The sequence below is a fragment of the Pseudophryne corroboree genome, chromosome 11, assembly GCF_028390025.1.
Source record: "Pseudophryne corroboree isolate aPseCor3 chromosome 11, aPseCor3.hap2, whole genome shotgun sequence".
In the NCBI taxonomy this organism is placed as follows: Eukaryota; Metazoa; Chordata; class Amphibia; order Anura; family Myobatrachidae; genus Pseudophryne; species Pseudophryne corroboree.
Window position 1 is genome coordinate 165,304,338 of NC_086454.1, and position 25,012 is coordinate 165,329,349.

Genomic DNA, 25,012 nt, shown 5'->3' on the forward strand with positions numbered 1-25,012 from the left:
GTATTGAATTTCTTTTCTTTACATTTAAAAGATGAGCTCAGTTCAGTGGAAGTCTTTGCTCAGTTGAGGATTCCATGGTGTAATGGTTAGCACTCTGGACTTTGAATCCAATAATCCGAGTTCAAATCTCGGTGGGACCTAATGTTGATTATTTCTCCTTTTGTTTAAAGCTCCATTTTCATTCAAAGTATGAGTATTGCAAATCCTCATTTACAATTCATATAAATTCCATCATTTTCAGTGGTGTCCTTTGTCTAAACTCATTTTTAAACTTTTCAAATCAGAAGTATGTCAAATATTTGGAAATAAGAAAAGATGCAATAAGAATGCAGAGATCCATTACTTGTGCTCTGGTGTTTAGAAATTCTCCATTTTAATTTTTTTTACTTCAGTGTGCACTAATGAGAGGGGAGAACGTATCTTCTTCTTCTAGTAACACCTAGTGCCCTCTATGTTTGAGCAGCAATATAATAACTGATTAATTTGCCCTTGCAAATCTTAGGTATGCCATATTGCTCGATTTGAGACAAAAGTCAATGAGCCATGTAGAGAAAAATCTTCATCAGCCAAAGGATGACACTCATGCTGGCTTCTGATATGGATTTGAAGAGATTTTGTGATATATGTGTCTATTATATTTTCAAGTATTCATGCTACACCGATGAGCTTATTCCATTCTTGTCCATCAAGAAAAGCAAGTAGCCAAAACAGGGATCGAACCCATGACCTTGGCATTACGTACGCCACGCTCTAACCAACTGAGCTAACTGTCCACATATGTTACTAGAAGCAAACACAAAACTGGCAAATGTACCTCAAAGCACAGAACATATTTTGTTTGCATAGCATTTAATTTTTCAAGGAACAGTTTAAGCCATAGAGTCACTTGAAGCATGGGTATCATAAAAATGCACCAGTTTCTTTCCACATTGCAAAATAAAAAAAATGATTAGATAGGACAACAACAAAGATTAATGCATCTAATAATAGTATAAAAATAAACAATTTAGACAAGGAGTAAATGCAATTCTAAGCAAAATCAATCTGATAAATCTAATGCACAATCTTTCTTATCCATTTACAGATTGTTGATAAAGATAAACCCAGGATGTAATTCATTATGTGTTAAATTTAGTATGTTTTACCAAGTTGTATATAAATAACTTTTAACACAAAAAAATATATAATGGGAAGTAGATTAATGTGCCCTTTGGAAATAGAGAATGCTAGCACATTTTGGAATGCAAAGCTTAAGAAAATACAAACTTCAATCCATAGGAAAGCACTTTTTGTTCAGTCTACACTCTGTAATCATACTATAGCTTAATTTACAAATTGTGATGTCATAATCAGACTTAACTCACAAGAGACTTTCATCCTTGGTCTATAAAAAAGGCAGTCCTCTGTTAAAAAGTTTGAAACAATTGTAAGTGGATGATAGGCAAATATGACAATACAGAAAAACTGTCAATTCAATGCTAGGATAACATAAGGGGTGATGCTCCAACTGAAATTGGTCCTAGGCATTTGGGTTTCTAGTATTTATCTTCTCCTTAAAAATAGGTTACTTTTTATATATTATCATTGGTTTTAGACAAATATTCTACATAACACCTATTGCATCCCTGAGCTTATTAGAAACTTGAAATCATATATATAAAGTATTGAATTTCTTTTCTTTGCATTTAAAAGATGAGCTCAGTTCAGTGGAAGTCTTTGCTCTGTTGAGGGTTCCATGGTGTAATGGTTAGCACTCTGGACTTTGAATCCAGTAATCCGAGTTCAAATCTCGGTGGGACCTAATGTTGATTATTTCTCCTTTAGTTTAAAGCTCCATTTTCATTCAAAGTATGAGTATTGCAAATCTTCATTTACAATTCATATAAATTCCATCATTTTCAGTGGTGTCCTTTGTCTAAACTCATTTTTAAACTTTTCAAATCAGAAGTATGTCAAATATTTGGAAATAAGAAAAGATGCAATAAGAATGCAGAGATCCATTACTTGTGCTCTGGTGTTTAGAAATTCTCCATTTTAATTTTTTTTACTTCAGTGTGCACTAATGAGAGGGGAGAACGTATCTTCTTCTTCTAGTAACACCTAGTGCCCTCTATGTTTGAGCAGCAATATAATAACTGATTAATTTGCCCTTGCAAATCTTAGGTATGCCATATTGCTCGATTTGAGACAAAAGTCAATGAGCCATGTAGAGAAAAATCTTCATCAGCCAAAGGATGACACTCATGCTGGCTTCTGATATGGATTTGAAGAGATTTTGTGATATATGTGTCTATTATGTTTTCATGTATTCATGCTACACCGATGAGCTTATTCCATTCTTGTCCATCAAGAAAAGCAAGTAGCCAAAACAGGGATCGAACCCATGACCTTGGCATTATGAGTGCCACACTCTAACCAACTGAGCTAACTGTCCACAGATGTTTTAAGAGGCAAACACAAAACTGGCAATATGTACCTCAAAGCACAGAACATATTTTGTTTGCATAGCATTTAATTTTTCAAGGAACAGCTTAAGCCATAGAGTCACTTGAAGCATGGGTATCATAAAAATGCACCAGTTTCTTTCCACATTGCAAAATAAAAAAAATGATTAGATAGGACAACAACAAAGATTAATGCATCTAATAATAGTATAAAAATAGACAATTTAGACAAGGAGTAAATGCAATTCTAAGCAAAATCAATCTGATAAATCTAATGCACAATCTTTATTATCCATTTACAGATTGTTGATAAAGATAATCCCAGGATGTAATTCATTATGTGTTAAATTTAGTATGTTTTACCATGGTGTGTAAATAACTTTTAACACAAAAAATATATAATGGGGAATTAGCTTAACATGCCCTTTGGAAATAGAGAATGCTAGCACATTTTGGAATGCAAAGCTTAAGAAAATACAAACTTTAATCCATAGGAAAGCACTTTTTGTTCAGTCTACACTCTGTAATCATACTATAGCTTAATTTACAAATTGTGATGTCATAATCAGACTTAACTCACAAGAGACTTTCATCCTTGGTCTATAAAAAAAAGGCAGTCCTCTGTTATAAAGCTTGAAACAATTGTAAGCGGCTGATATGCAAATATGACAATACAGAAAAACTGTCAATTCAATGCTAGGATAACATAAGGGGTGATGCTCCAACTGAAATTGGTCCTAGGCATTTGGGTTTCTAGTATTTATCTTCTCCTTAAAAATAGGTTACTTTTTATATATTATCATTGGTTTTAGACAAATATTCTACATAACACCTATTGCATCCCTGAGCTTATTAGAAACTTGAAATCATATATATAAAGTATTGAATTTCTTTTCTTTGCATTTAAAAGATGAGCTCAGTTCAGTGGAAGTCTTTGCTCAGTTGAGGGTTCCATGGTGTAATGGTTAGCACTCTGGACTTTGAATCCAGTAATCCGAGTTCAAATCTCGGTGGGACCTAATGTTGATTATTTCTCCTTTTGTTTAAAGCTCCATTTTCATTCAAAGTATGAGTATTGCAAATCTTCATTTACAATTCATATAAATTCCATCATTTTCAATGGTGTCATTTGTCTAAACTCATTTTTAATCTTTCAAATCAGAAGTATGTCAAATATTTGGAAATAAGAAAAGATGCAATAAGAATGCAGAGATCCATTACTTGTGCTCTGGTGTTTAGAAATTCTCCATTTTAATTTTTTTTACTTCAGTGTGCACTAATGAGAGGGGAGAACGTATCTTCTTCTTCTAGTAACACCTAGTGCCCTCTATGTTTGAGCAGCAATATAATAGCTGATCAATTTGCCCTTGCAAATCTTAGGTATGCCATATTGCTCGATTTGAGACAAAAGTCAATGAGCCATGTAGAGAAAAATCTTCATCAGCCAAAGGATAACACTCATGCTGGCTTCTGATATGGATTTGAAGAGATTTTGTGATATATGTGTCTATTATATTTTCAAGTATTCATGCTACACCGATGAGCTTATTCCATTCTTGTATATCAAGAAAAGCAAGAAGCCAAAACAGGGATCGAACCCATGACCTTGGCATTACAAGCGCCATATTCTAACCAACTCATCTAACTGGACACAGATGTTACTAGAAGCAAACACAAAACTGGCAATATGTACCTCAAAGCACAGAACATATTTTGTTTGCATAGCATTTAATTTTTCAAGGAACAGCTTAAGCCATAGAGTCACTTGAAGCATGGGTATCGTAAAAATGCACCAGTTTCTTTCCACATTGCAAAATAAAAAAAATTATTAGATAGGACAACAACAAAGATGAATGCATCTAATAATAGTATGAAAATAGACAATTTAGACAAGGAGTAAATGCAATTCTAAGCAAAATCAATCTGATAAATCTAATGCACAATCTTTCTTATCCATTTACAGATTGTTGATAAAGATAATCCCAGGATGTAATTCATTATGTGTTAAATTTAGTATGTTTTACCAAGTTGTGTATAAATAACTTTTAACACAAAAAATATATAATGGGGAAGTAGCTTAATGTGCCCTTTGGAAATAGAGAATGCTAGCACATTTTGGAATGCAAAGCTTAAGAAATTACAAACTTCAATCCATAGGAAAGCACTTTTTGTTCAGTCTACACTCTGTAATCATACTATAGCTTAATTTACAAATTGTGATGTCATAATCAGACTTAACTCACAAGAGACTTTCATCCTTGGTCTATAAAAAAGGCAGTCCTCTGTTATAAAGCTTGAAACAATTGTAAGTGGATGATAGGCAAATATGACAATACAGAAAAACTGTCAATTCAATGCTAGGATAACATAAGGGGTGATGCTCCAACTGAAATTGGTCCTAGGCATTTGGGTTTCTAGTATTTATCTTCTCCTTAAAAATAGGTTACTTTTTATATATTATCATTGGTTTTAGACAAATATTCTACATAACACCTATTGCATCCCTGAGCTTATTAGAAACTTGAAATCATATATATAAAGTATTGAATTTCTTTTCTTTGCATTTAAAAGATGAGCTCAGTTTAGTGGAAGTCTTTGCTCAGTTGAGGGTTCCATGGTGTAATGGTTAGCACTCTGGACTTTGAATCCAGTAATCTGAGTTCAAATCTCAGTGGGACCTAATGTTGATTATTTCTCCTTTTGTTTAAAGCTCCATTTTCATTCAAAGTATGAGTATTGCAAATCTTCATTTTCAATTCATATAAATTCCATCATTTTCAGTGGTGTCCTTTGTCTAAACTCATTTTTAAACTTTTCAAATCAGAAGTATGTCAAATATTTGGAAATAAGAAAAGATGCAATAAGAATGCAGAGATCCATTACTTGTGCTCTGGTGTTTAGAAATTCTCCATTTTAATTTTTTTTACTTCAGTGTGCACTAATGAGAGGGGAGAACGTATCTTCTTCTTCTAGTAACACCTAGTGCCCTCTATGTTTGAGCAGCAATATAATAACTGATTAATTTGCCATTGCAAATCTTAGGTATGCCATATTGCTCGATTTGAGACAAAAGTCAATGAGCCATGTAGAGAAAAATCTTCATCAGCCAAAGGATGACACTCATGCTGGCTTCTGATATGGATTTGAAGAGATTTTCTGATATATGTGTCTATTATATTTTCAAGTATTCATGCTTCACCGATGAGCTTATTCCATTCTTGTCCATCAAGAAAAGCAAGTAGCCAAAACAGGGATCGAATCCATGACCTTGGCATTACGAGTGCCACACTCTAACCAACTGAGCTAACTGTCCACAGATGTTTTAAGAAGCAAACACAAAACTGGCAAAAGTACCTCAAAGCACAGAACATATTTTGTTTGCATAGCATTTAATTTTTCAAGGAACAGCTTAAGCCATAGAGTCACTTGAAGCATGGCTATCATAAAAATGCACCAGTTTCTTTCCACATTGCAAGATAAAAAAAATGATTAGATAGGACAACAACAAAGATTAATGCATCTAATAATAGTATAAAAATAAACAATTTAGACAAGGAGTAAATGCAATTCTATGCAAAATCAATCTGATAAATCTAATGCACAATCTTTCTTATCCATTTACAGATTGTTGATAAAGATAATCCCAGGATGTAATTCATTATGTGTTAAATTTAGTATGTTTTACCAAGTTGTGTATAAATAACTTTTAACACAAAAAATATATAATGGGGAAGTAGCTTAATGTGCCCTTTGGAAATAGAGAATGCTAGCACATTTTGGAATGCAAAGCTTAAGAAAATACAAACTTCAATCCATAGGAAAGCACTTTTTGTTCAGTCTACACTCTGTAATCATACTATAGCTTAATTTACAAATTGTGATGTCATAATCAGACTTAACTCACAAGAGACTTTCATCCTTGGTCTATAAAAAAGGCAGTCCTCTGTTATAAAGCTTGAAACAATTGTAAGCGGCTGATATGCAAATATGACAATACAGAAAAACTGTCAATTCAATGCTAGGATAACATAAGGGGTGATGCTCCAACTGAAATTGGTCCTAGGCATTTGGGTTTCTAGTATTTATCTTCTCCTTAAAAATAGGTTACTTTTTATATATTATCATTGGTTTTAGACAAATATTCTACATAACACCTATTGCATCCCTGAGCTTATTAGAAACTTGAAATCATATATATAAAGTATTGAATTTCTTTTCTTTGCATTTAAAAGATGAGCTCATTTCAGTAGAAGTCTTTGCTCAGTTGAGGGTTCCATGGTGTAATGGTTTGCAATTTGGACTTTGAATCCAGTAATCCGAGTTCAAATCTCGGTTGGACCTAATGTTGATTATTTCTTCTTTTGTTTAAAGCTCCATTTTCATTCAAAGTATGATTGTTGCAAATCTTCATTTACAAAACATATAAATTCCATCATTTTCAGTGGTGTCCTTTGTCTAAACTCATTTTTAAACTTTTCAAATCAGAAGTATGTCAAATATTTGGAAATAAGAAAAGATGCAATAAGAATGCTGAGATCCATTACTTGTGCTCTGGTGTTTATAAATTCTCCATTTTATTTATTTTTTCTTCAGTGTGCACTAATGGGAGGGGAGAACGTATCTTCTTCTTCTAGTAACACCTAGTGCCCTCTATGTTTGAGCAGCAATATAATAACTGATTAATTTGCCCTTGCAAATCTTAGGTATGCCATATTGCTCGATTTGAGACAAAAGTCAATGAGCCATGTAGAGAAAAATCTTCATCAGCCAAAGGATGACACTCATGCTGGCTTCTGATATGGATTTGAAGAGATTTTGTGATATATGTGTCTATTATGTTTTCATGTATTCATGCTACACCGATGAGCTTATTCCATTCTTGTCCATCAAGAAAAGCAAGTAGCCAAAACAGGGATCAAACCCATGACCTTGGCATTACGAGCAACACGCTCTAAGCAACTGAGCTAACTGGCCACAGATGTTACTAGAAGCAAACACAAAACTGGCAAATGTACCTCAAAGCACAGAACATATTTTGTTTGCATAGCATTTAATTTTTCAAGGAACAGCTTAAGCCATAGAGTCACTTGATGCATGTGTATCATAAAAATGCACCAGTTTCTTTCCACATTGCAAAATAAAAAAAATGATTAGATAGGACAACAACAAAGATTAATGCATAAAATAATAGTATAAAATAAACAATTTAGACAAGGAGTAAATGCAATTCTAAGCAAAATCAATCTGATAAATCTAATGCACAATCTTTCTTATCCATTTACAGATTGTTGATAAAGATAAACCCAGGATGTAATTCATTATGTGTTAAATTTAGTATGTTTTACCAAGTTGTGTATAAATAACTTTTAACACAAAAAAATATATAATGGGGAAGTAGCTTAATGTGCCCTTTGGAAATAGAGAATGCTAGCACATTTTGGAATGCAAAGCTTAAGAAATACAAACTTCAATCCATAGGAAAGCACTTTTTGTTCAGTCTACACTCTGTAATCATACTATAGCTTAATTTACAAATTGTGATGTCATAATCAGACTTAACTCACAAGAGACTTTCATCCTTGGTCTATAAAAAAGGCAGTCCTCTGTTATAAAGCTTGAAACAATTGTAAGCGGCTGATATGCAAATATGACAATACAGAAAAACTGTCAATTCAATGCTAGGATAACATAAGGGGTGATGCTCCAACTGAAATTGGTCCTAGGCATTTGGGTTTCTAGTATTTATCTTCTCCTTAATAATAGGTTACTTTTTATATATTATCATTGGTTTTAGACAAATATTCTACATAACACCTATTGCATCCCTGAGCTTATTAGAAACTTGAAATCATATATATAAAGTATTGAATTTCTTTTCTTTGCATTTAAAAGATGAGCTCAGTTCAGTGGAAGTCTTTGCTCAGTTGAGGGTTCCATGGTGTAATGGTTAGCACTCTGGACTTTGAATCCAATAATCCGAGTTCAAATCTCGGTGGGACCTAATGTTGATTATTTCTCCTTTTGTTTAAAGCTCCATTTTCATTCAAAGTATGAGTATTGCAAATCTTCATTTACAATTCATATAAATTCCATCATTTTCAGTGGTGTCCTTTGTCTAAACTCATTTTTAAACTTTTCAAATCAGAAGTATGTCAAATATTTGGAAATAAGAAAAGATGCAATAAGAATGCAGAGATCCATTACTTGTGCTCTGGTGTTTAGAAATTCTCCATTTTAATTTTTTTTACTTCAGTGTGCACTAATGAGAGGGGAGAACGTATCTTCTTCTTCTAGTAACACCTAGTGCCCTCTATGTTTGAGCAGTAATATAATAACTGATTAATTTGCCCTTGCAAATCTTAGGTATGCCATATTGCTCGATTTGAGACAAAAGTCAATGAGCCATGTAGAGAAAAATCTTCATCAGCCAAAGGATGACACTCATGCTGGCTTCTGATATGGATTTGAAGAGATTTTCTGATATATGTGTCTATTATGTTTTCATGTATTCATGCTACACCGATGAGCTTATTCCATTCTTGTCCATCAAGAAAAGCAAGTAGCCAAAACAGGGATCAAACCCATGACCTTGGCATTACGAGCACCACGCTCTAACCAACTGAGCTAACTGGCCACAGATGTTACTAGAAGCAAACACAAAACTGGCAAATGTACCTCAAAGCACAGAACATATTTTGTTTGCATAGCATTTATTTTTTCAAGGAACAGCTTAAGCCATAGAGTCACTTGAAGCATGGGTATCATAAAAATGCACCAGTTTCTTTCCACATTGCAAAATAAAAAAAATTATTAGATAGGACAACAACAAAGATTAATGCATCTAATAATAGTATGAAAATAGACAATTTAGACAAGGAGTAAATGCAATTCTAAGCAAAATCAATCTGATAAATCTAATGCACAATCTTTATTATCCATTTACAGATTGTTGATAAAGATAATCCCAGGATGTAATTCATTATGTGTTAAATTTAGTATGTTTTACCATGGTGTGTAAATAACTTTTAACACAAAAAATATATAATGGGGAATTAGCTTAACATGCCCTTTAGGAAATAGAGAATGCTAGCACATTTTGGAATGCAAAGCTTAAGAAAATACAAACTTCAATCCATAGGAAAGCACTTTTTGTTCAGTCTACACTCTGTAATCATACTATAGCTTAATTTACAAATTCTGATGTCATAATCAGACTTAACTCACAAGAGACTTTCATCCTTGGTCTATAAAAAAAGGCAGTCCTCTGTTATAAAGCTTGAAACAATTGTAAGCGGCTGATATGCAAATATGACAATACAGAAAAACTGTCAATTCAATGCTAGGATAACATAAGGGGTGATGCTCCAACTGAAATTGGTCCTAGGCATTTGGGTTTCTAGTATTTATCTTCTCCTTAAAAATAGGTTACTTTTTATATATTATCATTGGTTTTAGACAAATATTCTACATAACACCTATTGCATCCCTGAGCTTATTAGAAACTTGAAATCATATATATAAAGTATTGAATTTCTTTTCTTTGCATTTAAAAGATGAGCTCAGTTCAGTAGAAGTCTTTGCTCAGTTGAGGGTTCCATGGTGTAATGTTTAGCACTCTGTACTTTGAATCCAGTAATCCGAGTTCAAATCTCGGTGGGACCTAATGTTGATTATTTCTCCTTTACTTTAACGCTCCATTTTCATTCAAAGTGTGAGTATTGCAAATCTTCATTTACAATTCATATAAATTCCATCATTTTCAGTGGTGTCCTTTGTCTAAACTCATTTTTAAACTTTTCAAATCAGAAGTATGTAAAATATTTGGAAATAAGAAAAGATGCAATAAGAATGCAGAGATCCATTACTTGTGCTCTGGTGTTTAGAAATTCTCCATTTTAATTTTTTTTACTTCAGTGTGCACTAATGAGAGGGGAGAACGTATCTTCTTCTTCTAGTAACACCTAGTGCCCTCTATGTTTGAGCAGCAATATAATAACTGATTAATTTGCCCTTGCAAATCTTAGGTATGCCATATTGCTCGATTTGAGACAAAAGTCAATGAGCCATGTAGAGAAAAATCTTCATCAGCCAAAGGATGACACTCATGCTGGCTTCTGATATGGATTTGAAGAGATTTTGTGATATATGTGTCTATTATGTTTTCATGTATTCATGCTACACCGATGAGCTTATTCCATTCTTGTCCATCAAGAAAAGCAAGTAGCCAAAACAGGGATCAAACCCATGACCTTGGCATTACGAGCACCACGCTCTAACCAACTGAGCTAACTGGCCACAGATGTTACTAGAAGCAAACACAAAACTGGCAAATGTACCTCAAATCACAGAACATATTTTGTTTGCAAAGCATTTAATTTTTCAAGGAACAGCTTAAGCCATAGAGTCACTTGAAGCATGGGTATCATAAAAATGCACCAGTTTCTTTCCACATTGCAAAATAAAAAAAATGATTAGATAGGACAACAACAAAGATTAATGCATCTAATAATAGTATAAAAATAAACAATTTAGACAAGGAGTAAATGCAATTCTAAGCAAAATCAATCTGATAAATCTAATGCACAATCTTTCTTATCCATTTACAGATTGTTGATAAAGATAAACCCAGGATGTAATTCATTATGTGTTAAATTTAGTATGTTTTACCAAGTTGTATATAAATAACTTTTAACACAAAAAAATATATAATGGGGAAGTAGATTAATGTGCCCTTTGGAAATAGAGAATGCTAGCACATTTTGGAATGCAAAGCTTAAGAAAATACAAACTTCAATCCATAGGAAAGCACTTTTTGTTCAGTCTACACTCTGTAATCATACTATAGCTTAATTTACAAATTGTGATGTCATAATCAGACTTAACTCACAAGAGACTTTCATCCTTGGTCTATAAAAAAAGGCAGTCCTCTGTTAAAAAGTTTGAAACAATTGTAAGTGGATGATAGGCAAATATGACAATACAGAAAAACTGTCAATTCAATGCTAGGATAACATAAGGGGTGATGCTCCAACTGAAATTGGTCCTAGGCATTTGGGTTTCTAGTATTTATCTTCTCCTTAAAAATAGGTTACTTTTTATATATTATCATTGGTTTTAGACAAATATTCTACATAACACCTATTGCATCCCTGAGCTTATTAGAAACTTGAAATCATATATATAAAGTATTGAATTTCTTTTCTTTGCATTTAAAAGATGAGCTCAGATCAGTGGAAATCTTTGCTCATTTGAGGGTTCCATGGTGTAATGGTTAGCACTCTGGACTTTGAATCCAGTAATCCGAGTTCAAGTTTCGGTGGGACCTAATGTTGATTATTTCTCCTTTTGTTTAAAGCTCCATTTTCATTCAAAGTATGAGTATTGCAAATCTTCATTTACAATTCATATAAATTCCATCATTTTCAGTGGTGTCCTTTGTCTAAACTCATTTTTAAACTTTTCAAATCAGAAGTATGTCAAATATTTGGAAATAAGAAAAGATGCAATAAGAATGCAGAGATTCATTACTTGTGCTCTGGTGTTTAGAAATTCTCCATTTTTTTTTTTACTTCAGTGTGCACTAATGAGAGGGGAGAACGTATCTTCTTCTTCTAGTAACACCTAGTGCCCTCTATGTTTGAGCAGCAATATAATAACTGATTAATTTGCCCTTGCAAATCTTAGGTATGCCATATTGCTCGATTTGAGACAAAAGTCAATGAGCCATGTAGAGAAAAATCTTCATCAGCCAAAGGATGACACTCATGCTGGCTTCTGATATGGATTTGAAGAGATTTTGTGATATATGTGTCTATTATATTTTCAAGTATTCATGCTAATCCGATGAGCTTATTCCATTCTTGTCCATCAAGAAAAGCAAGTAGCCAAAACAGGGATCGAACCCATGACCTTGGCATTACGTACGCCACGCTCTAACCAACTGAGCTAACTGTCCACATATGTTCCTAGAAGCAAACACAAAACTGGCAAATGTACCTCAAAGCACAGAACATATTTTGTTTGCATAGCATTTAATTTTTCAAGGAACAGCTTAAGCCATAGAGTCACTTGAAGCATGGGTATCATAAAAATGCACCAGTTTCTTTCCACATTGCAAAATAAAAAAAATGATTAGATAGGACAACAACAAAGATTAATGCATCTAATAATAGTATAAAAATAAACAATTTAGACAAGGAGTAAATGCAATTCTAAGCAAAATCAATCTGATAAATCTAATGCACAATCTTTCTTATCCATTTACAGATTGTTGATAAAGATAAACCCAGGATGTAATTCATTATGTGTTAAATTTAGTATGTTTTACCAAGTTGTATATAAATAACTTTTAACACAAAAAAAAATATAATGGGGAAGTAGCTTAATGTGCCCTTTGGAAATAGAGAATGCTAGCACATTTTGGAATGCAAAGCTTAAGAAAATACAAACTTCAATCCATAGGAAAGCACTTTTTGTTCAGTCTACACTCTGTAATCATACTATAGCTTAATTTACAAATTGTGATGTCATAATCAGACTTAACTCACAAGAGACTTTCATCCTTGCTCTATAAAAAAAGGCAGTCCTCTGTTATAAAGCTTGAAACAATTGTAAGCGGCTGATATGCAAATATGACAATACAGAAAAACTGTCAATTCAATGCTAGGATAACATAAGGGGTGATGCTCCAACTGAAATTGGTCCTAGGCATTTGGGTTTCTAGTATTTATCTTCTCCTTAAAAATGGGTTACTTTTTATATATTATCATTGGTTTTAGACAAATATTCTACATAACACCTATTGCATCCCTGAGCTTATTAGAAACTTGAAATCATATATATATATATAAAGTATTGAATTTCTTTTCTTTGCATTTAAAAGATGAGCTCAGTTCAGTAGAAGTCTTTGCTCAGTTGAGGGTTCCATGGTGTAATGGTTAGCACTCTGGACTTTGAATCCAGTAATCCGAGTTCAAATCTCGGTGGGACCTAATGTTGATTATTTCTCCTTTAGTTTAAAGCTCCATTTTCATTCAAAGTATGAGTATTGCAAATCTTCATTTACAATTCATATAAATTCCATCATTTTCAGTGGTGTCCTTTGTCTAAACTCATTTTTAAACTTTTCAAATCAGAAGTATGTCAAATATTTGGAAATAAGAAAAGATGCAATAAGAATGCAGAGATCCATTACTTGTGCTCTGGTGTTTAGAAATTCTCAATTTGAATTTTTTTTACTTCAGTGTGCACTAATGAGAGGGGAGAACGTATCTTCTTCTTCTAGTAACACCTAGTGCCCTCTATGTTTGAGCAGCAATATAATGACTGATTAATTTGCCCTTGCAAATCTTAGGTATGCCATATTGCTCGATTTGAGACAAAAGTCAATGAGCCATGTAGAGAAAAATCTTCATCAGCCAAAGGATGACACTCATGCTGGCTTCTGATATGGATTTGAAGAGATTTTGTGATATATGTGTCTATTATGTTTTCATGCATTCATGCTACACCGATGAGCTTATTCCATTCTTGTCCATCAAGAAAAGCAAGTAGCCAAAACAGGGATCGAACCCATGACCTTGGCATTACAAGCGCCATATTCTAACCAACTCATCTAACTGGACACAGATGTTACTAGAAGCAAACACAAAACTGGCAAATGTACCTCAAAGCACAGAACATATTTTGTTTGCATAGCATTTAATTTTTCAAGGAACAGCTTAAGCCATAGAGTCACTTGAAGCATGGGTATCGTAAAAATGCACCAGTTTCTTTCCACATTGCAAAATAAAAAAAATGATTAGATAGGACAACAACAAAGATGAATGCATCTAATAATAGTATAAAAATAGACAATTTAGACAAGGAGTAAATGCAATTCTAAGCAAAATCAATCTGATAAATCTAATGCACAATCTTTCTTATCCATTTACAGATTGTTGATAAAGATAATCCCAGGATGTAATTCATTATGTGTTAAATTTAGTATGTTTTACCAAGTTGTGTATAAATAACTTTTAACACAAAAAATATATAATGGGGAAGTAGCTTAATGTGCCCTTTGGAAATAGAGAATGCTAGCACATTTTGGAATGCAAAGCTTAAGAAATTACAAACTTCAATCCATAGGAAAGCACTTTTTGTTCAGTCTACACTCTGTAATTATACTATAGCTTAATTTACAAATTGTGATGTCATAATCAGACTTAACTCACAAGAGACTTTCATCCTTGGTCTATAAAAAAGGCAGTCCTCTGTTATAAAGCTTGAAACAATTGTAAGTGGATGATAGGCAAATATGACAATACAGAAAAACTGTCAATTCAATGCTAGGATAACATAAGGGGTGATGCTCCAACTGAAATTGGTCCTAGGCATTTGGGTTTCTAGTATTTATCTTCTCCTTAAAAATAGGTTACTTTTTATATATTATCATTGGTTTTAGACAAATATTCTACATAACACCTATTGCATCCCTGAGCTTATTAGAAACTTGAAATCATATATATAAAGTATTGAATTTCTTTTCTTTGCATTTAAAAGATGAGCTCAGTTCAGTGGAAGTCTTTGCTCAGTTGAGGGTTCCATGGTGTAATGGTTAGCACTCTGGACTTTGAATCCAGTAATCTGAGTTCAAATCTCAGTGGGACCTAATGTTGATTATTTCTCCTTTTGTTTAAAGCTCCATTTTCATTCAAAGTATGAGTATTGCAAATCTTCATTTTCAATTCATATAAATTCCATCATTTTCAGTGGTGTCCTTTGTCTAAACTCATTTTTAAACTTTTCAAATCAGAAGTATGTCAAATATTTGGAAATAAGAAAAGATGCAATAAGAATGCAGAGATCCATTACTTGTGCTCTGGTGTTTAGAAATTCTCCATTTTAATTTTTTTTACTTCAGTGTGCACTAATGAGAGGGGAGAACGTATCTTCTTCTTCTAGTAACACCTAGTGCCCTCTATGTTTGAGCAGCAATATAATAACTGATTAATTTGCCATTGCAAATCTTAGGTATGCCATATTGCTCGATTTGAGACAAAAGTCAATGAGCCATGTAGAGAAAAATCTTCATCAGCCAAAGGATGACACTCATGCTGGCTTCTGATATGGATTTGAAGAGATTTTCTGATATATGTGTCTATTATATTTTCAAGTATTCATGCTTCACCGATGAGCTTATTCCATTCTTGTCCATCAAGAAAAGCAAGTAGCCAAAACAGGGATCGAATCCATGACCTTGGCATTACGAGTGCCACACTCAAACCAACTGAGCTAACTGTCCACAGATGTTTTAAGAAGCAAACACAAAACTGGCAAAAGTACCTCAAAGCACAGAACATATTTTGTTTGCATAGCATTTAATTTTTCAAGGAACAGCTTAAGCCATAGAGTCACTTGAAGCATGGCTATCATAAAAATGCACCAGTTTCTTTCCACATTGCAAGATAAAAAAAATGATTAGATAGGACAACAACAAAGATTAATGCATCTAATAATAGTATAAAAATAAACAATTTAGACAAGGAGTAAATGCAATTCTAAGCAAAATCAATCTGATAAATCTAATGCACAATCTTTCTTATCCATTTACAGATTGTTGATAAAGATAAACCCAGGATGTAATTCATTATGTGTTAAATTTAGTATGTTTTACCAAGTTGTGTATAAATAACTTTTAACACAAAAAAATATATAATGGGGAAGTAGCTTAATGTGCCCTTTGGAAATAGAGAATGCTAGCACATTTTGGAATGCAAAGCTTAAGAAAATACAAACTTCAATCCATAGGAAAGCACTTTTTGTTCAGTCTACACTCTGTAATCATACTATAGCTTAATTTACAAATTGTGATGTCATAATCAGACTTAACTCACAAGAGACTTTCATCCTTGGTCTATAAAAAAAGGCAGTCCTCTGTTATAAAGCTTGAAACAATTGTAAGCGGCTGATATGCAAATATGACAATACAGAAAAACTGTCAATTCAATGCTAGGATAACATAAGGGGTGATGCTCCAACTGAAATTGGTCCTAGGCATTTGGGTTTCTAGTATTTATCTTCTCCTTAAAAATAGGTTACTTTTTATATATTATCATTGGTTTTAGACAAATATTCTACATAACACCTATTGCATCCCTGAGCTTATTAGAAACTTGAAATCATATATATAAAGTATTGAATTTCTTTTCTTTGCATTTAAAAGATGAGCTCAGTTCAGTGGAAGTCTTTGCTCCGTTGAGGGTTCCATGGTGTAATGGTTAACCCTTTGGACTTTGAATCCAGTAATCCGAGTTCAAATCTCGGTGGGAACTAATGTTGATTATTTCTCCTTTTGTTTAAAGCTCCATTTTCATTCAAAGTATGATTGTTGCAAATCTTCATTTACAATTCATATAAATTCCATCATTTTCAGTGGTGTCCTTTGTCTAAACTCATTTTTAAACTTTTCAAATCAGAAGTATGTCAAATATTTGGAAATAAGAAAAGATGCAATAAGAATGCAGAGATCCATTACTTGTGCTCTGGTGTTTATAAATTCTCCATTTTATTTATTTTTTCTTCAGTGTGCACTAATGGGAGGGGAGAACGTATCGTCTTCTTCTAGTAACACCTAGTGCCCTCTATGTTTGAGCAGCAATATAATAACTGATTAATTTGCCCTTGCAAATCTTAGGTATGCCATATTGCTCGATTTGAGACAAAAGTCAATGAGCCATGTAGAGAAAAATCTTCATCAGCCAAAGGATGACACTCATGCTGGCTTCTGATATGGATTTGAAGAGATTTTGTGATATATGTGTCTATTATGTTTTTAAGTATTCATGCTACACCGATGAGCTTTTTCCATTCTTGTCCATCAAGAAAAGCAAGTAGCCAATACAGGGATCGAACCCATGACCGTGGGATTACGAGCGCCACGCTCTAACCAACTGAGCTAACTGGCCACAGATGTTACTAGACGCAAACACAAAACTGGCAAATGTACCTCAAAGCACAGAACATATTTTGTTTGCATAGCATTTCAAGAAACAGCTTAAGCCATAGTCACTTGAAGCATGGGTATCATAAAAATGCTCCAGTTTCTTTCCACATTGCAAAATAAAAAAATGATTAGATGGGACAACAACAAAGATTAATGCATCTAATAATAGTATAAAAATAGACAATTTAGACAAGGAGTAAATACAATTCTAAGCAAAATCAATCTGATAAATCTAATGCACAATCTTTCTTATCCATTTACAGATTGTTGATAAAGATAAACCCAGGATGTAATTCATTATGTGTTAAATTTAGTATGTTTTACCAAGTTGTGTATAAATAACTTTTAACACAAAAAAATATATAATGGGGAAGTAGCTTAATGTGCCCTTTGGAAATAGAGAATGCTAGCACATTTTGGAATGCAAAGCTTAAGAAAATACAAACTTCAATCCATAGGAAAGCACTTTTTGTTCAGTCTACACTCTGTAATCATACTATAGCTTAATTTACAAATTGTGATGTCATAATCAGACTTAACTCACAAGAGACTTTCATCCTTGGTCTATAAAAAAAGGCAGTCCTCTGTTATAAAGCTTGAAACAATTGTAAGCGGCTGATATGCAAATATGACAATACAGAAAAACTGTCAATTCAATGCTAGGATAACATAAGGGGTGATGCTCCAACTGAAATTGGTCCTAGGCATTTGGGTTTCTAGTATTTATCTTCTCCTTAAAAATAGGTTACTTTTTATATATTATCATTGGTTTTAGACAAATATTCTACATAACACCTATTGCATCCCTGAGCTTATTAGAAACTTGAAATCATATATATAAAGTATTGAATTTCTTTTCTTTGCATTTAAAAGATGAGCTCAGTTCAGTGGAAGTCTTTGCTCCGTTGAGGGTTCCATGGTGTAATGGTTAACCCTCTGGACTTTGAATCCAGTAATCCGAGTTCAAATCTCGGTGGGAACTAATGTTGATTATTTCTCCTTTTGTTTAAAGCTCCATTTTCATTCAAAGTATGATTGTTGCAAATCTTCATTTACAATTCATATAAATTCCATCATTTTCAGTGGTGTCCTTTGTCTAAACTCATTTTTAAACTTTTCAAATCAGAAGTATGTCAAATATTTGGAAATAAGAAAAGATGCAATAAGAATGCAGAGATCCATTACTTGTGCTCTGGTGTTTAGAAATTCTCCATTTTAATTTTTTTTACTTCAGTGTGCACTAATGAGAGGGGAGAACGTATCTTCTTCTTCTAGTAACACCTAGTGCCCTCTATCTTTGAGCAGCAATATAATAACTGATTAATTTGCCCTTGCAAATCTTAGGTATGCCATATTGCTCGATTTGAGACAAAAGTCAATGAGCCATGTAGAGAAAAATCTTCATCAGCCAAAGGATGACACTCATGCTGGCTTCTGATATGGATTTGATGAGATTTTGTGATATATGTGTCTATTATATTTTCAAGTATTCATGCTACACCGATGAGCTTATTCCTTTCTTATCCATCAAGAAAAGCAAGTAGCCAAAACAGGGATCGAACCCATGACCTTGGCATTACGAACTCCACGCTCTAACCAACTGAGCTAACTGTCCACAGATGTTTTAAGAAGCAAACACAAAACTGGCAAATGTACCTCAAAGCACAGATTATATTTTGTTTGCATAGCATTTAATTTTTCAAGGAACAGCTTAAGCCATAGAGTCACTTGAAGCATGGGTATCATAAAAATGCACCAGTTTCTTTCCACATTGCAAAATAAAAAAATGATTAGATAGGACAACAACAAAGATTAATGCATCTAATAATAGTATAAAAATAGACAATTTAGACAAGGAGTAAATGCAATTCTAAGCAAAATCAATCTGATAAATCTAATGCACAATCTTTCTTATCCATTTACAGATTGTTGATAAAGATAATCCCAGGATGTAATTCATTATGTGTTAAATTTAGTATGTTTTACCAAGTTGTGTATAAATAACTTTTAACACAAAAAATATATAATGGGGAATTAGCTTAACATGCCCTTTGGAAATAGAGAATGCTAGCACATTTTGGAATGCAAAGCTTAAGAAAATACAAACTTCAATCCATAGGAAAGCACTTTTTGTTCAGTCTACACTCTGTAATCATACTATAGCTTAATTTACAAATTGTGATGTCATAATCAGACTTAACTCACAAGAGACTTTCATCCTAGGTCTATAAAAAAAGGCAGTCCTCTGTTATAAAGCTTGAAACAATTGTAAGCGGCTGATATGCAAATATGACAATACAGAAAAACTGTCAATTCAATGCTAGGATAACATAAGGGGTGATGCTCCAACTGAAATTGGTCCTAGGCATTTGGGTTTCTAGTATTTATCTTCTCCTTAAAAATAGGTTACATTTATATATTATCATTGGTTTTAGACAAATATTCTACATAACACCTATTGCATCCCTGAGCTTATTAGAAACTTGAAATCATATATATAAAGTATTGAATTTCTTTTCTTTGTATTTAAAAGATGAGCTCATTTCAGTAGAAGTCTTTGCTCAGTTGAGGGTTCCATGGTGTAGTGGTTAGCACTTTGGACTTTAAATCCAGTAATTCGAGTTCAAATCTCGGTGGGACCTAATGTTGATTATTTTTTCTTTTGTTTAAAGCTCCATTTTCATTCAAAGTATGATTGTTGCAAATCTTCATTTACAAAACATATAAATTCCATCATTTACAGTGGTGTCCTTTGTCTAAACTCATTTTTAAACTTTTCAAATCAGAAGTATGTCAAATATTTGGAAATAAGAAAAGATGCAATAAGAATGCAGAGATCCATTACTTGTGCTCTGGTGTTTATAAATTCTCCATTTTATTTATTTTTTCTTCAGTGTGCACTAATGGGAGGGGAGAACGTATCTTCTTCTTCTAGTAACACCTAGTGCCCTCTATGTTTGAGCATCAATATAATAACTGATTAATTTGCCCTTGCAAATCTTAGGTATGCCATATTGCTCGATTTGAGACAAAAGTCAATGAGCCATGTAGAGAAAAATCTTCATCAGCCAAAGGATGACACTCATGCTGGCTTCTGATATAGATTTGATGAGATTTTGTGATATGTGTGTATATTATATTTTCAAGTATTCATGCTACACCGATGAGCTTATTCCATTCTTATCCATCAACAAAAGCAAGTAGCCAAAACAGGGATCGAACCCATGACCCTGGCATTACGAACTCCACGCTCTAACCAACTGAGCTAACTGTACACAGATGTTTTAAGAAGCAAACACAAAACTGGCAAATATACCTCAAAGCACAGAACATATTTTGTTTGCATAGCATTTAATTTTTCAAGGAACAGCTTAAGCCATAGAGTCACTTGAAGCATGGGTATCATAAAAATGCACCAGTTTCTTTCCACATTGCAAAATAAAAAAAAATGATTAGATAGGACAACAACAAAGATTAATGCATCTAATAATAGTATAAAAATAGACAATTTAGACAAGGAGTAAATGCAATTCTAAGCAAAATCAATCTGATAAATCTAATGCACAATCTTTCTTATCCATTTACAGATTGTTGATAAAGATAATCCCAGGATGTAATTCATTATGTGTTAAATTTAGTATGTTTTACCAAGTTGTGTATAAATAACTTTTAACACAAAAAATATATAATGGGGAAGTAGCTTAATGTGCCCTTTGGAAATAGAGAATGCTAGCACATTTTGGAATGCAAAGCTTAAGAAAATACAAACTTCAATCCATAGGAAAGCACTTTTTGTTCAGTCTACACTCTGTAATCATACTATAGCTTAATTTACAAATTGTGATGTCATAATCAGACTTAACTCACAAGAGACTTTCATCCTTGGTCTATAAAAAAGGCAGTCCTCTGTTATAAAGCTTGAAACAATTGTAAGTGGATGATAGGCAAATATGACAATACAGAAAAACTGTCAATTCAATGCTAGGATAACATAAGGGGTGATGCTCCAACTGAAATTGGTCCTAGGCATTTGGGTTTCTAGTATTTATCTTCTCCTTAAAAATAGGTTACTTTTTATATATTATCATTGGTTTTAGACAAATATTCTACATAACACCTATTGCATCCCTGAGCTTATTAGAAACTTGAAATCATATATATAAAGTATTGAATTTCTTTTCTTTGCATTTAAAAGATGAGCTCAGTTCAGTGGAAGTCTTTGCTCAGTTGAGGGTTCCATGGTGTAATGGTTAGCACTTTGGACTTTGAATCCAGTAATCCGAGTTCAAATCTCGGTGGGACCTGATGTTGATTATTTCTTCTTTTGTTTAAAGCTCCATTTTCATTCAAAGTATGATTGTTGCAAATCTTCATTTACAAAACATATAAATTCCATCATTTTCAGTGGTGTCCTTTGTCTAAACTCATTTTTAAACTTTTCAAATCAGAAGTATGTCAAATATTTGGAAATAAGAAAAGATGCAATAAGAATGCAGAGATCCATTACTTGTGCTCTGGTGTTTAGAAATTCTCCATTTTAATTTTTTTTACTTCAGTGTGCACTAATGAGAGGGGAGAACGTATCTTCTTCTTCTAGTAACACCTAGTGCCCTCTATGTTTGAGCAGCAATATAATAACTGATTAATTTGCCCTTGCAAATCTTAGGTATGCCATATTGCTCGATTTGAGACAAAAGTCAATGAGCCATGTAGAGAAAAATCTTCATCAGCCAAAGGATGACACTCATGCTGGCTTCTGATATGGATTTGAAGAGATTTTGTGATATATGTGTCTATTATGTTTTCATGTATTCATGCTACACCGATGAGCTTATTCCATTCTTGTCCATCAAGAAAAGCAAGTAGCCAAAACAGGGATCGAACCCATGACCTTGGCATTACGAACTCCACGCTCTAACCAATTGAGCTAACTGGCCACAGATGTTACTAGAAGCAAACACAAAACTGGCAAATGTACCTCAAAGCACAGAACATATTTTGTTTGCATAGCATTTAATTTTTCAAGGAACAGCTTAAGCCATAGAGTCACTTGAAGCATGGGTATCATAAAAATGCACCAGTTTCTTTCCACATTGCAAAATAAAAAAAATGATTAGATAAGACAACAACAAAGATTAATGCATCTAATAATAGTATAAAAATAGACAATTTAGACAAGGAGTAAATGCAATTCTAAGCAAAATCAATCTGATAAATCTAATGCACAATCTTTATTATCCATTTACAGATTGTTGATAAAGATAATCCCAGGATGTAATTCATTATGTGTTAAATTTAGTATGTTTTACCAAGTTGTGTATAAATAACTTTTAACACAAAAAATATATAATGGGGAATTAGCTTAACATGCCCTTTGGAAATAGAGAATGCTAGCACATTTTGGAATGCAAAGCTTAAGAAAATACAAACTTCAATCCATAGTAAAGCACTTTTTGTTCAGTCTACACTCTGTAATCATACTATAGCTTAATTTACAAATTGTGATGTCATAATCAGACTTAACTCACAAGAGACTTTCATCCTTGGTCTATAAAAAAAGGCAGTCCTCTGTTATAAAGCTTGAAATAATTGTAAGCGGCTGATATGCAAATATGACAACACAGAAAAACTGTCAATTCAATGCTAGGATAACATAAGGGGTGATGCTCCAACTGAAATTGGTCCTAGGCATTTGGGTTTCTAGTATTTATCTTCTCCTTAAAAATAGGTTACTTTTTATATATTATCATTGGTTTTAGACAAATATTCTACATAGCACCTATTGCATCCCTGAGCTTATTAGAAACTTGAAATCATATATATAAAGTATTGAATTTCTTTTCTTTGCATTTAAAAGATGAGCTCAGTTCAGTGGAAGTCTTTGCTCAGTTGAGGGTACCATGGTGTAATGGTTAGCACTCTGGACTTTGAATCCAGTAATCCGAGGTCAAATCTCGGTGGGACCTAATGTTGATTATTTCTTCTTTTGTTTAAAGCTCCATTTTCATTCAAAGTATGATTGTTGCAAATCTTCATTTACAAAACATATAAATTCCATCATTTTCAGTGGTGTCCTTTGTCTAAACTCATTTTTAAACTTTTCAAATCAGAAGTATGTCAAATATTTGGAAATAAGAAAAGATGCAATAAGAATGCTGAGATCCATTACTTGTGCTTTGGTGTTTATAAATTCTCCATTTTATTTATTTTTTCTTCAGTGTGCACTAATGGGAGGGGAGAACGTATCTTCTTCTTCTAGTAACACCTAGTGCCCTCTATGTTTGAGCAGCAATATAATAACTGATTAATTTGCCCTTGCAAATCTTAGGTATGCCATATTGCTCGATTTGAGACAAAAGTCAATGAGCCATGTAGAGAAAAATCTTCATCAGCCAAAGGATGACACTCATGCTGGCTTCTGATATGGATTTGAAGAGATTTTGTGATATATGTGTCTATTATGTTTTCATGTATTCATGCTACACCGATGAGCTTATTCCATTCTTGTCCATCAAGAAAAGCAAGTAGCCAAAACAGGGATCGAACCCATGACCTTGGCATTACGAACTCCACGCTCTAACCAACTGAGCTAACTGGCCACAGATGTTACTAGAAGCAAACACAAAACTGGCAAATGTACCTCAAAGCACAGAACATATTTTGTTTGCATAGCATTTAATTTTTCAAGGAACAGCTTAAGCCATAGAGTCACTTGAAGCATGGGTATCATAAAAATGCACCAGTTTCTTTCCACATTGCAAAATTAAAAAAATGATTAGATAGGACAACAACAAAGATTAATGCATCTAATAATAGTATAAAAATAGACAATTTAGACAAGGAGTAAATGCAATTCTAAGCAAAATCAATCTGATAAATCTAATGCACAATCTTTCTTATCCATTTACAGATTGTTGATAAAGATAATCCCAGGATGTAATTCATTATGTGTTAAATTTAGTATGTTTTACCAGGTTGTGTATAAATAACTTTTAACACAAAAAATATATAATGGGGAATTAGCTTAACATGCCCTTTGGAAATAGAGAATGCTAGCACATTTTGGAATGCAAAGCTTAAGAAAATACAAACTTCAATCCATAGGAAAGAACTTTTTGTTCAGTCTACACTCTGTAATCATACTATAGCTTAATTTACAAATTGTGATGTCATAATCAGACTTAACTCACAAGAGACTTTCATCCTTGGTCTATAAAAAAGGCAGTCCTCTGTTATAAAGCTTGAAACAATTGTAAGTGGATGATAGGCAAATATGACAATACAGAAAAACTGTCAATTCAATGCTAGGATAACATAAGGGGTGATGCTCCAACTGAAATTGGTCCTAGGCATTTGGGTTTCTAGTATTTATCTTCTCCTTAAAAATAGGTTACTTTTTATATATTATCATTGGTTTTAGACAAATATTCTACATAACACCTATTGCATCCCTGAGCTTATTAGAAACTTGAAATCATATATATAAAGTATTGAATTTCTTTTCTTTGCATTTAAAAGATGAGCTCAGTTCAGTGGAAGTCTTTGCTCAGTTGAGGGTACCATGGTGTAATGGTTAGCACTC

The 25,012-nt window shown here is 33.1% G+C and overlaps 10 non-coding genes across 10 annotated transcripts; 9 read left to right on the top strand and 1 right to left on the bottom strand.

The window, feature by feature from the left end:
* The first annotated feature begins 67 nt into the window (after window positions 1-67).
* Window positions 68-140, top strand: TRNAQ-UUG (transfer RNA glutamine (anticodon UUG)). Its single transcript has one exon. It is a non-coding gene; the product is annotated as a tRNA-Gln (tRNA).
* Window positions 141-1,729: 1,589 nt separating this feature from the next.
* On the top strand, window positions 1,730-1,801 carry TRNAQ-UUG (transfer RNA glutamine (anticodon UUG)). Its single transcript has one exon. It is a non-coding gene; the product is annotated as a tRNA-Gln (tRNA).
* A 1,590-nt stretch (window positions 1,802-3,391) lies between these two features.
* Window positions 3,392-3,463, top strand: TRNAQ-UUG (transfer RNA glutamine (anticodon UUG)). The gene has a single exon. It is a non-coding gene; the product is annotated as a tRNA-Gln (tRNA).
* A 1,589-nt stretch (window positions 3,464-5,052) lies between these two features.
* On the top strand, window positions 5,053-5,124 carry TRNAQ-UUG (transfer RNA glutamine (anticodon UUG)). Its single transcript has one exon. It is a non-coding gene; the product is annotated as a tRNA-Gln (tRNA).
* A 3,249-nt stretch (window positions 5,125-8,373) lies between these two features.
* TRNAQ-UUG (transfer RNA glutamine (anticodon UUG)) lies at window positions 8,374-8,445 on the top strand. Its single transcript has one exon. It is a non-coding gene; the product is annotated as a tRNA-Gln (tRNA).
* Window positions 8,446-11,697: 3,252 nt separating this feature from the next.
* On the top strand, window positions 11,698-11,769 carry TRNAQ-UUG (transfer RNA glutamine (anticodon UUG)). The gene has a single exon. It is a non-coding gene; the product is annotated as a tRNA-Gln (tRNA).
* A 1,594-nt stretch (window positions 11,770-13,363) lies between these two features.
* On the top strand, window positions 13,364-13,435 carry TRNAQ-UUG (transfer RNA glutamine (anticodon UUG)). Its single transcript has one exon. It is a non-coding gene; the product is annotated as a tRNA-Gln (tRNA).
* A 1,589-nt stretch (window positions 13,436-15,024) lies between these two features.
* Window positions 15,025-15,096, top strand: TRNAQ-UUG (transfer RNA glutamine (anticodon UUG)). The gene has a single exon. It is a non-coding gene; the product is annotated as a tRNA-Gln (tRNA).
* A 2,222-nt stretch (window positions 15,097-17,318) lies between these two features.
* Window positions 17,319-17,392, bottom strand: TRNAT-CGU (transfer RNA threonine (anticodon CGU)). Its single transcript has one exon. It is a non-coding gene; the product is annotated as a tRNA-Thr (tRNA).
* A 4,270-nt stretch (window positions 17,393-21,662) lies between these two features.
* Window positions 21,663-21,734, top strand: TRNAQ-UUG (transfer RNA glutamine (anticodon UUG)). Its single transcript has one exon. It is a non-coding gene; the product is annotated as a tRNA-Gln (tRNA).
* Window positions 21,735-25,012: the final 3,278 nt, after the last annotated feature.